Here is a 13,707-nt window from a genome sequence, read left to right on the forward strand (position 1 = left end):
AAAAATTGTTGTGTTTCTCAAAAAACTCCACCATTTATCAAAATCCACCTGATAAACAATTTTGCAGGTTTTTGACTTTTTTACGACATTTTTTACCCTTAGCACTCGCGAAGGTCATTGTGCTCTCCTAATCTCTCTAAATCTCATTAAAAATAGAATTCTCATGATATTTTCACAAAGATCACATATTTCACATAAATAGTACAAAAAGCGTGACACTTCTTGCGAAAATCACTTGCTTGCGAATTTCGTCAAGAGTTTTGGGTTGGTGGTTGCAAAAGTCTGTATGTCGATGCAGAATTCATGAACTTTTGCATGTGAAGTTTTGTTTTAGCATGTGAATTTACGTGTATATATAAAAGCTATTAGAGTGCAAATTTCATCGAGAGTTACTTGTTGATTGTTGTGAAAGTCTGTTTGTCAATGCAAAATTCATCTTTTGCGAAATTCACATACTTTAGCATACAAAGATTTGTTTTAGCCTACGAATTTACGTGTATATACAAGTGATTAGAGTGCAAATTTCATCAAGAATTTTGTGTTGGCTGTTAAAAAGCTCTACTTTCGATGCAAAAACTTATGAACTTTTACATGCTGTCGACTTTAAGTGATGCGAGATTTTATTTTAGCATATGAATTTACGTGTATATATAGGCGATTAGAGTGTAAATTTCGTCAAGAGTTTTACGTTGGTGATTGCAAAATTCTTGAAATTTTTGTGAAATTCTTGAAGGTTTGCGAAAAGCATGAAGTTTTGCATTAGGTGATGTGAAATTATGTTTCAACATGCGAATTATGCAAGCATTGAATGCAATGTTTTGCTTCTTAAAACCTTTTTTGTGTTGCCCAAGACAATTTTCATATAACATAGGGTTCTTGTGGTCACCAAACCTCTTCCTCTTCGGTGATTGTTTTTGGATAATATTTTCAATGAAACACATGTTGACAACACATCATCAACGACTATTTCAGCCAATCCATCGAGTTTTTTCAGTAAGTTCATTTTCTATGGGTGAATCAGTTTTTTTTTTTAACTTCGATAAGATCGTTATTCATGGGTGAATAAGATTTTTTTGAAACATTGGCATGAGTCTGTTACTTTGCATGGTTTCAAGTTATCTTTACATGTATATTATTGTTTTTGTTTGCTTCTCATATTTGCATGTGAGTATCCATTTGTTACTTTATTTCCTTAAGCATTGGTATGCTTCTATCCTCGATTTGATTATACTTAGAAACACCATCAGTTTGTTACTAAAACAAATATTTTTGAGTTTTTTTGTTGCATTGTCAAAAGTTTGAATATTGTTGTCATGCATTTTCATTAGATTGTTTTGTATTTCTATTATTGTAGGAATTTCTTATTTTGAGTATTGCAACATGCCACCAAAGAAGAAAAAAATATATATAGTCTTCAATAGGCTTGCCAAAGAACAATAAAAGAACTTCAAACATATAGCCCGAAGTACTTGATGATCCTTACATAGTGGGTCATTATTTCTATCAAAAAACATATAATAAGTTGGTGTTTGGGTAGAGAGAGAAAGCATGTTTAGTAAAAAAAATATGGGTATCAAATATAATGCATAAAAAAATACCTCCACCAAGCTGGACTGTAAAAATCTTTGCTCGACCCAACAGTTGCTAGCATTTTCAATAAAACAATACCTAGAAACTTCATAATGGCCCAAAGATGCACTTGAAGCTACAAAAAGGATGATGATTTTGTAGCCAAAGTATTGACTCTCATCTCGTAAGCATTAAAAAAGGGGGAAAAAGTGAGGGGCCAAAAGTGGAGGAGTGTGAGAGCCTCAAAGTTGAAGCAGTTGCGGAGCATTCCCAAGCTATAATCTTTTAGAGTTTAAGCTTTAGTATGGACTATTAAACCTAATAGAAATACTTTGAGAATTAATCTTATGTCTTTTGAAGAAGGTGGAACTAGAGGAGAAAATTCTCAATAAAGCCAAGTATTCCTATCTTATCCAACCTGAAAGAAGAAAAGTCAAAAGTGTAGGAATCTCAAGTGCAAAAATTAGCTTGTCAAAAAGGTTCTAAAATTTTGAAAAAAAAAATCTTTGACCCTAAATGATCAATCATTAAATTATTGTCACATACTATCCAATTTTTCATAAAAAACCTCATTGCATACCATGAAAGCATATCACCCAAAGCATACATCATAGGCACCCAAGAGTCTAGTAAAAAGGAACCTAGGTCTAAAGTGTGCATGAAAAACTCTATCTTTTTTCACCAAGAGTCACCTAACCAAAGTGTACCTAACTCCCTCACTAGGGCATAAAGCCTTATGACGAATTGATCATCTTAAGGAAATGTACTTATGCCCTACATCACTTGAATTGAAAGTAGTGGCCCCTACCAGGGTAGTTCTGGCATTTACGTGAACCCACTATTTTTTCAAAAGTGTAGGACTCATTGTATTTGTCCCCATAAGCCTTTTGCAAAAAAAATTGCATGAATGCACCGAACGCATTAAACTAGATTGTTACTTTATTCGTGAGAAATTATAGGTCGGGATAATTTTGACCTACCATGTGCCCACCAGTTTGCAACCGGCAGATATATTCACCAAGGCGCTTAGACGAGATCAATTCCTCTTCCTCTTAAGCAAGTTCAGAGTTATGGATCTCTACTCTCTAACTTGAGGGGGGCGAGTGTATTAGATGTATACCATATGTACCAAATTGAGATCCAAATGTATATCAAAATCAAGAGATAAAGGATAAGCTTACCGTGATAGTTAACTTATATATGTAAACTAGCAAAATATATAAACTGGTATGCACCAAAATTTTCATAGTTTTTTTTTTTTTTTACCATAAGGATGCAGTCTAAATTCTTATTTCTATAGAAACAAACTATTAGATCATCGGATTAAAATATATAAGAAGGATCTTTTAAGGCTTGAAAATCAATGGCTCAAAATGTTTGTAAATATTCAAGCATATAAAATCACATTTCTTAATTCGATTACAATGATCCAATAGATGATTCCAAGCAAATGGATTGTGCCTAATGCATGCGCAAAGTTAGATTTGCTAAAAACACTATGACAATTTTGGTTAATATAGTTAGTTTTATAATTTGTTACATAGTCGTTAGTTTGTTTGTAACAAAGCTCTTTGGCTAAATAATCATCTCTTTGCCTTGATTTTTGGGAGATAGGTTTTGGAAAAAAATTTATTTCATAAAATATGTTTTAGTCCCACATTAAACTTTTTTGATAAACACATTAGGTTTAAAATATGTAGAATTGCTTTAGAAGGCAAAACCTTTAAGGGGCTTCTCAACTGAACTTTGAACTTGGATCCAAATTTAGCCCAGTTTGGTTTGACTTTCACAAATCTTTTTATGACTTTATTTTAAATATTTTTGTACCTCACAAAATCCTCTTAATTTTTTTTTAAATTTTTTTCAAAACATTTTGGTGGTTGACCAAGGTAGTCAAAGATCATTTGTAACCTAATAAGAAAGCGACACATAGCCTTAATGGCTAGCCTCAACATCCCTAAACACAATGGAATGTTAGTGGGTGCATGGAGCCCATTGTGAGTGGTTGTTTAATGGGTGCATGCTACTTGTTTGAACCTCAATGAGTGTGTGCTATATGTTTAAGTCTTAAAAATGGGTGCATGCCACCCATTTAGCTTTTATGGACCTTGGGTCTATATAAACTCTAGTTGACTCAAGTTAGTCTATTTGAGCTTAGTCCTTAGTCTTCCTTTATCTTGTTGCTTTCTCTCTCAATCAATTTTTAGTGAAACTGTTCACGTCATCCATGTCATGGTGGCCAGTCTACTCAATGGTGGAAGTGACTGATATTACACATGAGTTGCAGGCTTGTTTGTATCTCAAAAGCAAGGTTTTGTTCAACCTTACTGCACTTGGGTTCAGCTCAATGAAGCAACTATCGCTTTTAAGAAAGTGTCATTATTGCACGACTCTAGGCTTCGGTCCCACTGATCACTGCAGATAAATTCCAATTTTCAACACAAATGAGATGGCTGATAGAGCTTAAACGAAGCCCATCGGACAGGGTTACACAGGAATGGCTCCTTTTGATGCAGGATCTCTCACAGATTTCTTTAATGGATGGTGAGGATGAGTTGGTTTTGAACATATGAAAGGTGTGGGTATCTTCATGTTACTGGGCTTTATGCCCCCTTGAACTACAGTAGCTACCTAATAGAAGTTTGAAATCTGAGGATCTTCCACAAATTTGAGAGGGAGGAGTTCGAACGCACACGATTATCATGTCAGATGATTGAAATGGAACTTTTAGGAGAGTGCATAGAGTTAGCAAAGTGTCCTTGTTTATAAATTGGCTATGTCCAAATATTAATGTGCAACTCCACCTGTGTATAACTGTTTAGTTATACATTGTCGGTCCCAAGCCTGGATAAAGGAAGAAGGTTGCGATAGGCCAGTGACAGCCAACATAAAAACTTAGTCACACCCTATGAATATGAACCAATATGAGAATTTCGTTGGGGCATTCCCTACTGAGTGACGCACTATACTCTATAGGCCTGTAGGCAGTGATAAATGGGCAAGGGTTGCTAGGTTGTCACCCAAAAGTGATGCGTCACACCGACGCCCGGGTGTGGTGTCAAATAGGCAAGGGTTTCCTCACTTTGTTGGACGGGTCGGGGTAAATAAGATAGTTAAAGACCATAAAATTAGGTTAGCCACTTGGAACATAGGGTCTTTAACTGGTAAGTTGGTAGAGTTAGTAGATGTTATGTGTAGGAGAAAGATGGATATTTTATGTCTACAAGAGACCAAATGGGTAGGTGAGAAAGCAAAAGTGATAGAACCTTGGGGATATAAGATTTGGTATACAGGAATAAATAGGAATATAAATGGAGTAGGGATTGTTATCAGTCGTGAGTTTATAGATAATGTAGTTGAGGTCTGTAGGAAGGGTGATAGGATTTTACTTATTAAATTAGTATTAGGTATGAATATTATTAATATTATTAGTGTTTATGCACTTCGAGTAGGTTTAGATGATTTCATTAAGCGTCAATTTTGGGAAGATTTAGATGGAGTAGTATTAGGGATATCTTATGGAGAAAAGCTTTTCATCGGCGGTGACCTTAATGGACATGTAGGCATTAGTAGGGATGGATTTGAGAGTATCCATGGAGGCAATGGTATAGGAGAAAGAAACGAAAGTGAAGAAAGGATTTTAGATTTTGGTTTGTCCTATGATATGATCTTAGCAAACACTTGGTTTAGGAAGAGGGAGTCTCACCTAGTAATATTTAAAAGTGTGGTTAATACGAGTTAGATAGATTTTTTTCTACTTAGAAAGAGAGATAGGGGTTGTTGCATCGATTGTAAGGTTATACCCGAAGAAAGTGTAGCTACACAACATAGAGTCTTAATTTTAGATCTTAGAATTCGAAAATGCCGCAAAAGGAATAGACATAGGATAGATCCTAGAATTAAGTGGTGGGCACTAAAAGGAACTAAACAAGGAATGTTTGTAGAGCAGGTAGTTAAGAAAGTTGATTGGTGTCTCGAGGAAGATTCAGAATCAATGTGGAATAAGATAGCGGGTGGCATGAGAAAGGTGGCTAAGAAGGTATTGGGTGAGTTTAAAGGCGGTGCACCGCTAGGTAAGGATACATCATGGTGAAACGAGGATGTCAAATTAGCTATTAAGGTTAAAAGAGAGTATTATAGAAATCTAACTAAGAGTCGTGATAATGAGAATTTGGAGAAGTATATGATAGCAAAGAAGGAAGCTAAAAAGGTAGTTTGAAACGAGAGGGATAAGGTATATAAGGAGGTTTATGACAAGTTGGATACCAAAGGGGGCGAGAAGGATATTTATAGGCTTGCAAAGATGAGAGATGAGAAATCGAGAGATCTGGGTATGGTTAGATGTATCAAAGATGAAACGCAAAGGGTTTTAGTCAAAGATGAGGAGATTAAAGAGAGATGAAAAGATTATTTTGATAAGCTATTTAATGACAGTCATGCTCAAGATCTTGGAGACTTCTTCATTCCTTTTCATGAGATGAATCGTGACTTCATGCGCAAGATTCAAAAGAAAGAAATTGCAAAGGCTTTGAAGAAAATGAAATCAAGAAGGGCAGTTGGCCCAGATGGTATACCTAGCGAGGCTTGAAAATGCTTGGGTGAGAAAGGTTTAGAATGATTGACAAATTTTTTTAACAAGATTTGGCGGACAAATAAGATGTCTAATGAGTGGAGGAAGAGTACTTTGGTGCCTCTATATAAGAATAAGGGTGATATACAAAATTGCACAAACTATCGTAGTATAAAACTCATGAGTCATACTATGAAACTTTGAAAGAGGGTGGTTGAGTATAGGTTAAGGAAGGTTGTCATGATATCAGAGAATCAATTTGGTTTTATGTCTGGAAGATCAACTATGGAAGCTATACATCTTCTTAGACAACTTATTGAGAGATATAGAGAGAGGAACAAAGATTTGCATATGGTTTTTATTGATTTGGAGAAGTCATATAATAGAGTACCTAGGGATGTTCTCTGGTGGACAATGATGAATAAAGGTGTTTCTCTCAAGTACATTAGTATAATTAAATATATGTACGAAGGAGTAGTAACTTATGTCCATACTTGTGGAGGGATGACAACCAATTTTTTTATAACGGTTGGGTTACATCAATGATCTGCATTAAGCCCTATCCTATTTGCTATAGTGATGGATGAGCTTACGAGATCAATTCGAGAAAATGTGCAGTGGTGTTTATTGTTTGTTGATGATATTGTTTTGATTGATGAGTCTAGAGTTGGGGTTAATGCTAAGTTAGAATTATGGAGACAGACATTGGAAGCAAGAGGTTTTAAGTTGAGTAAGAGTAAAACAAAATATATGGAATGTCGGTTTAGTAAGCAACAAAGTATTGATGGGAGTGTAGTGAAGCTTGGTGAGCAATAAATATCAGTGGATGACTGTTTCAAATATTTGGGATCTATCATTCAAAAGTATGGAGAAATTGATGAAGATGTAAATCATAGGATAAAGGTTGGGTGGATGAAATGAAAAAGTGCAACCGGAGTGTTGTGCGATCGTAGAATGCCATTGTGGTTGAAGGAAAAGTTTTATAGGACGACAATTAGGCTTGTTTACTATATGGTACGGAATTTTGGGCTGTCAAGAGACATCATATTCAAAAAATGAGTGTAGCTGAGATGCGCATGCTTAGATGGATGTGTGAAAATACAATAAAAAGATAAGATTCGAAACGAGGAGATACGTAAGAATGTAGGCGTTGCATCCATTGAAAATAAGATAAGAGAGAATCGTTTACGGTAGTTTGGACATATTCAACGAAAGCCTAATGATGCTCCAATTAGAAGGATGTAGAAATGGAAAAATATATTAGATAAAAGTGGTCGGGGTAGGCCTAAGAAGACTTGGATGGAGATGATAGGAAAGAATATGAATGCTTTAAACCTCACTGAGGACATGGCATTGGATAGAAATGATTGGAGGAGAAGGATTCATGTGAAAGACCCAAAATGATTTTCTTTTTTGGTTCATATCGCCGACCCCAATTGTTTTGGGATGAAGGCGTAGTTGTTGTTGTTGTTGTATGAATGCTGCCACTTAGCTTGCAAAAGTGTAGTATTTGGATCTTCCCTGTTCACAAGCAAACAAGGCACCAATCAAGAAACCTTAAGGAAACGGCGCAGACAATGCTAAAATTGATGGAAGCATTTGTGGCTTACCATCCTCACTATTTTTTGGAATTTTTAGGGTCTTTTGGGGATTAATCTAGGTTCCTAGAGATATAGAATTAACTGACTGGGTCCAAATCCATGTGCAATCTGTGGGGACCCTCCTAAGCCAGGTTCAGCTATAGATGGACCCAGCCAGGAAACTTGTGTATTATAATATATACTAATTGAATGTATTGGTAAATATATTGACAGGTTCTAACCAAATACCTGACAATTGGTCAGATGTAAGCAGATCCAAATTTATTTGGAGATTCTAAAACCGGGCCTAAGTATGAGTCGGTATCATACCCCACACAATTCAATGGTACTACTCCATCATGGGAACATGGTAGATCCAAGTGGGTCAAGCTTTTTAGAGGTCTGAAACAATCTTGTCGGAATCGGTTTCTGAACCGAAACCAATTTTCTGAAGGATTCAGTGAAACAGCTGATTCAGGCTGAATCAGTCAATTTAGTCTTGTTAAAATTAAAAAACAAAACAAAAAGGAGGTCAATTCAACCGCTCAGCTCGAATTGGGCTGATTCTGCCAACTTGGGTTGAATTGGCTGATTTTTTTAGTAGGGTCAAATTCGGCTCTAAAGTGAATCGGTTTGGGGTTGATTGGGGCCAAGTTGATTCGATTATGATAACATTGGTCTGAACTATGGTGGATGCAAATTGGATCTTGTGTGGTAAAGCCCACATGTAGCCCCAAATAGAGCTCGTGCATGTGGGCTTGACCACATGCACCTCATTATTGAGCTGATTCAGTTTTGGTAGGTTCATGTTTGCACAAAAATAATAATTAATTTAAATATCGATAAAAAATTATGTGCAAGTGTCAAAATTATTAAATATATGCACCCATTTGCATATGATAAAATAAATATGCTAGTGTAAAACATCTCTTACCATGCTTCCATAATATGGTAAAAGAGGGTAACCTCTGTTGGTTATAGTAAATCTCTCTTACTATGTTCAGTAAATGATAGTAATCTGTGTTATGGTAAACCTCTTTTACTATCCTTACAGGTTATGGTAAAAAAATGTAACATATGCTGGTTACAGTAAACATATTTTATCATGTCTTAGTTAAGGTAAATCTTTCTTATCACTCTTGCAGGTTATGGTAAAGAGGGATAACCTGTGCTGGTTATGGTAAACTCTATTTTATCGTGCTTGCAATAGGGTAATCTGTATTAGTTATAGTAAATTTCTCTTACCATGCTTGCAGGTTATGTTACAAAAGAGTAACCTATATTAATTACAGTAAACCTCTCTTATCATGCTTGCAGGTTATGTTACAAAAGAGTAACCTATATTAATTACAGTAAACCTCTCTTATCATGCTTGCAGGTTATGTTTAAAAATAATAATTGATACCGGTTACGATAAGTTTTTTTTATCGTGCTTGTCGATTGAAGTAAATGCTTACATCCATCCATCGCCTTGACTCTTAAGCATTCACCTATGTCATGGCTGGAAGTCATAAAATAGAAAGTCAAAGTGCATGGTTACAGGTATAGATGGCATTCATCCAGCATTCATGATGAAATAACTTTCATCATATGGAAGCTAAACTTACTGAAAAAGTTTAGCAACTTTATAAAAAAGAGAAGCTACATAGGTTCAAAAGAAGAAAAAAAAAGATAAAAAAAACAAGTTGAAAAATGTTTAAGCCCAAGCGAATGTATTCGAGTGAGTTCAAGAAGACACGAAGATCCAATCAACTCTCAAACCCTCGTCTTCTTCTCTTTTTATCTCTCTCTTGTTTCTTCTCTTCTCGCTTGTAGTATAAGCTTTGAAAAACAGAAACTACTGTAAAGGGATTGAGATCTCAAAACAAAATTTCAAGTTTTTATATCTCAATACTAGTGTTAAAAAATCAAAGCATGTTTCAAATATTCAGATAACATTGCATATGTGAATTTTTTGAAAGCTTCAAAATTCATCAATCCAGGTTCGAATTTTCACCATTTCAAAAATCATGTTTTTACAAACATTTATAGTGTCAAATTGATAAAATAAAACCTTGAGTTTTTGCTAGAGAATACTTAGAGTGTAACCAATATTTTTCTATATTATATATATTTATTTATATATGTGTGTGCAAAGAGAGGAGTATATTGGTACGCTCTCTTGTGCTCGTGGATCCAATCACTGTAAGCTGTGTGACTTTGGGAATATGCTTTGCGATAGTGGATTTACTGTTCAAGCAGACTTCATCACAGTATGCTTTTAAGATCCAGTTTGGAAGAAGATAAGTTGTCAACAAAGTACCATTATATATTTCATGGCCAAATAGTACATAAGACTCAACGTGTACTACACCCCCATCTTAATTGGAAGGGGTACACCAATAAAGGAAGACAAATACAATAGGGACTTCTTTGAACCCTTCAACCACTGTTTGCTTGTCAGGTTGTACTTCACAAGTACACTAGAAAGCTTATCCAAAATATTGGTCATGATGTGGACGAGGAAAGCTAAAATTGGTTTTGGTTTGGATAGGCCAGTTTAAATAGCTAATTGGATAAATCATATACATTTTTTTTTTAAAGGTAAGCTGGGGTTACCGGGTTAGGCAGACTCCTACCAGAACAACAGCTGCCCCATGTGGCAGAGGGGTTCGATCCCGGGCCTTCAGCTTGACACAGGACCCGGTTTACCACATGGGATACCGCCTCTGTGGTGATAGATCATATACATGTATTCAGACGGAACTCGAATTAAGTTTGGATTCAGTTATAGCCTGGAACGTAATACTATGTACCAAACCCAGATCCGATTATTAATTGGACATTATCTATGATAGTGGATTCAGATTAAGGATGTCGATGGGTCATTTTGACCTGGACCTGATCCATACCAAACCCTATAGGCTCAGGGTTTGGAGATAAAAATTAGGTTCGATTAGGATCTGGATCTGGATCGAACTCAATGTGTCTGATTAATATATGGAGCCAGGTATGGTTTGTGAAATTTCACACCAGACTCGGGTCTGACCTGCGTTCCGATTAAGATCTGCAATTTTTTAATGTAAAAAAAGATTTTAAAAAAACACTTATTTTACTGTGTCTCTAATCCTTATAGTACCTGGATATGGTTTCTCTTAAGGGTGGGCATCCGTCTGGCCCGCTAATGGACCGGAACGACACAGTCAACCACCGGGCCCATCAATGACGGGCCAAGCCAAAGGCCCATTCGGGTCAGCCTGTTGGGAAAACCCTGGCCCACGGCATGCCCCTTAGCCCATGGGCCTAATCGGGACAAGTTGGGCCTATTATATAATGTATATTATTTATACAATGTATTATATTATATATTATGTTATATATATATATATAATATTATAATATGTATTATGTTATATATAATATATTATATACATACATAATAACAGGCTGGACCGGGCCAGCCCGAGTCAGCCGGGTTCGAGCTCAGTCCAGTGCCCATCTCTAGTTTCTCTTTTGACTGGACCAGAAACTAAACCCAGTACCATCACCTTAAATCCTAACCGTTTGACATCCCAAGGGAGCCAACACGGTACCAATCTTTTTATTTACTTATTTATTTATTTGTTGACAAGCGAAAATGCCTTAGCAGATAAATGTCCCTTTTTGTAACATAAATTAAAGGGAACTACTTAAAAAGTGGTCACATCACTACCGTTTATCCCCCTTTTTTGAGGAATTAAAAAATTAGAATTATTACTTTAATCGTTCAAGATTCAACATGGGCAAGTTCTCCGTAAATCGTACTCTTTGTCATACCCCAATCACGATCTTGCTTTTCCACGAACGAAAGCCACATGCAATTTTGCTCCCCAATGGTGATGAGTAGGGGTGGCAAAACCTGACACGACCCGCCAACCCGTCTTTTAAGCGTGTTCGGGTTGGGCAAAAGCAAACCTGTTTAATAAACGGGTCGACCCGCCTAACCCGTTTATTAAACGGGTCGGGTTCATGTTAGGGGTATGCCAACCCGGCTGACCCGTTTAATAAACGGGTTAGGCAGGTGGGTCAACCCGCCAACCCACCAACCCGACCCGCCAAACCGCCGACCCGCCAACTATGACATCGGTCCTTGATTGTCATAGGGTCGAAGCTGGATATACTCTGCAGTGGGGCAGTAACCTTGGTCTCTAGAGTCCTGCAAAACTAGGAAGCTCGCTTTCTAAAAACTCGCTTTGAAAGTCCGAATTCATATATTTTTTTGTACACTTTATAAATTTTGTGAGCTCATTTCTTTAAAAGTTGTAATTTAAGTTGATATTTGAAATGAGCTTTTCATGGACATTTTATTAAACAGAAAAGGTTAAAAAGTTACATAGATAAGGGAGGTTGTGAAACTTAGGCAGTTTTAAATATCTTGAGAAGTAAATAATTAAAGTTTTTATCTGAAAAACCAAAATAATTAGGTCGAGAGAGAGAGAGAGAGAGATTATAGACGTGCAATGTAAATAATACACTTTTTTTTTAATATATACACATTCCCAAATAAATGTATTATTACATTCTCAAATCAAATATCAAAACTGTCATTTTAGAAAAAGTCATAAAGAAACAAATTTTTAACGTCAATACCCCTTGTTTCTGATTCTATATTGCATAGGATTAGGATTAGGGTAGGTAGGCATGTCAACGGGTCAGATTCAAGTCGGATCTAGGCATTACCCAATTCAACTTAATCGGGTCAGGATTTAGACAAAAAAAGATAAAACCAAATCTGGATCCAACTATTCTAAAACCCGATATTTACATCTAAGTGGATTCGGATTCAGGCTTTAATATGATTTCAATGCAAAATTAATAGTGAATCCGACTAACCGGATATCGGGTTACATCCGACCCCCGTGACATCCCTAAGGATAGAGGAAACTATAAACATTGGACGATATAATTTACAAAAGTCCTCTACATGTTCTAACCAATTAATTATTTACAAAAAACTGTTTAACATTTGGGTTATTACATTCAGGTGCCTACTTTATGTGAATGCATTTATGCTTGAGATATAAAATGATAATTTTGTCCACAGCATGTCAACAACTATGCATGTCATGTTATATATTTTTCACTAAAGTCTAAACTAATCAATAGTGATGGCAATTTAGTCACCTTCACGATGAGGATCAAGTGTGACTTTAATACGCAAATTATAGAATCAGAAAGCTGGATGTAATTTCTAAAATGTTAGGCAGTTTTTTCATAAATAGTAAATTAGTGAAACTGACCTCTGGGATGCGATGGGAGTTTATGCATTTGTTTGATGCATGGTAAAAAAAAAAAACCTGTTGATGGGTGTTTAGTGGTGGATGTTTAGAAACTGGTAGCTGGGATGGGAGCTTAGGCCCTGTTTGGAATCTGGTAGTTGAGATGGGAGTTTGATTTTTGTCAATATTGATTTGACTTAACTTTTCAATTTTTGCTCTTAATTGAAATTTGCATAAAATAGACAAGTTGTTATTTTCTATAATAAATCTTTTGTTCAACTTTCAACTTTAGCGGCATATATATAATTTCATGGTTATTTTCATAAAGATTGAGACTCTAAAAACTTATAAAATTACTTAAACATAAAAATGAGAGCTCCAAGAGTATATAACCTAGGATTTTCAATATGATGCGCTTTAACCTCTTAATTTCAAGGTTTGTATCAAACTAATCCATATTGAACATGAGTTAAGGATGAAATGATAATGAACTTTTGGTATCACAAGGCTCATGGAATCATGGGCCTTTTTGCATTTAAAGACGTGGCAGCTGCCAAATCCATTCTTTAGTGAATGCAAGAGAGAAAAGGGCCTCACCTCTAGGGGTGGCAATTTTTGACCCGACCTGCCAACCCGCCTCTTAGGCGGGTTTGGGTTGGGCTTAAGCCAACCCATTTAATAAACGGGTCGACCCGCGTAACCCGTTTATTAAACATGTCGGGTTCGGGTTGGGGGTATGCCAACCCGCCAA

The sequence above is a fragment of the Nuphar pumila genome, chromosome 5, assembly GCF_984573655.1.
Source record: "Nuphar pumila chromosome 5, dmNupPumi1.hap1.1, whole genome shotgun sequence".
In the NCBI taxonomy this organism is placed as follows: domain Eukaryota; kingdom Viridiplantae; phylum Streptophyta; class Magnoliopsida; order Nymphaeales; family Nymphaeaceae; genus Nuphar; species Nuphar pumila.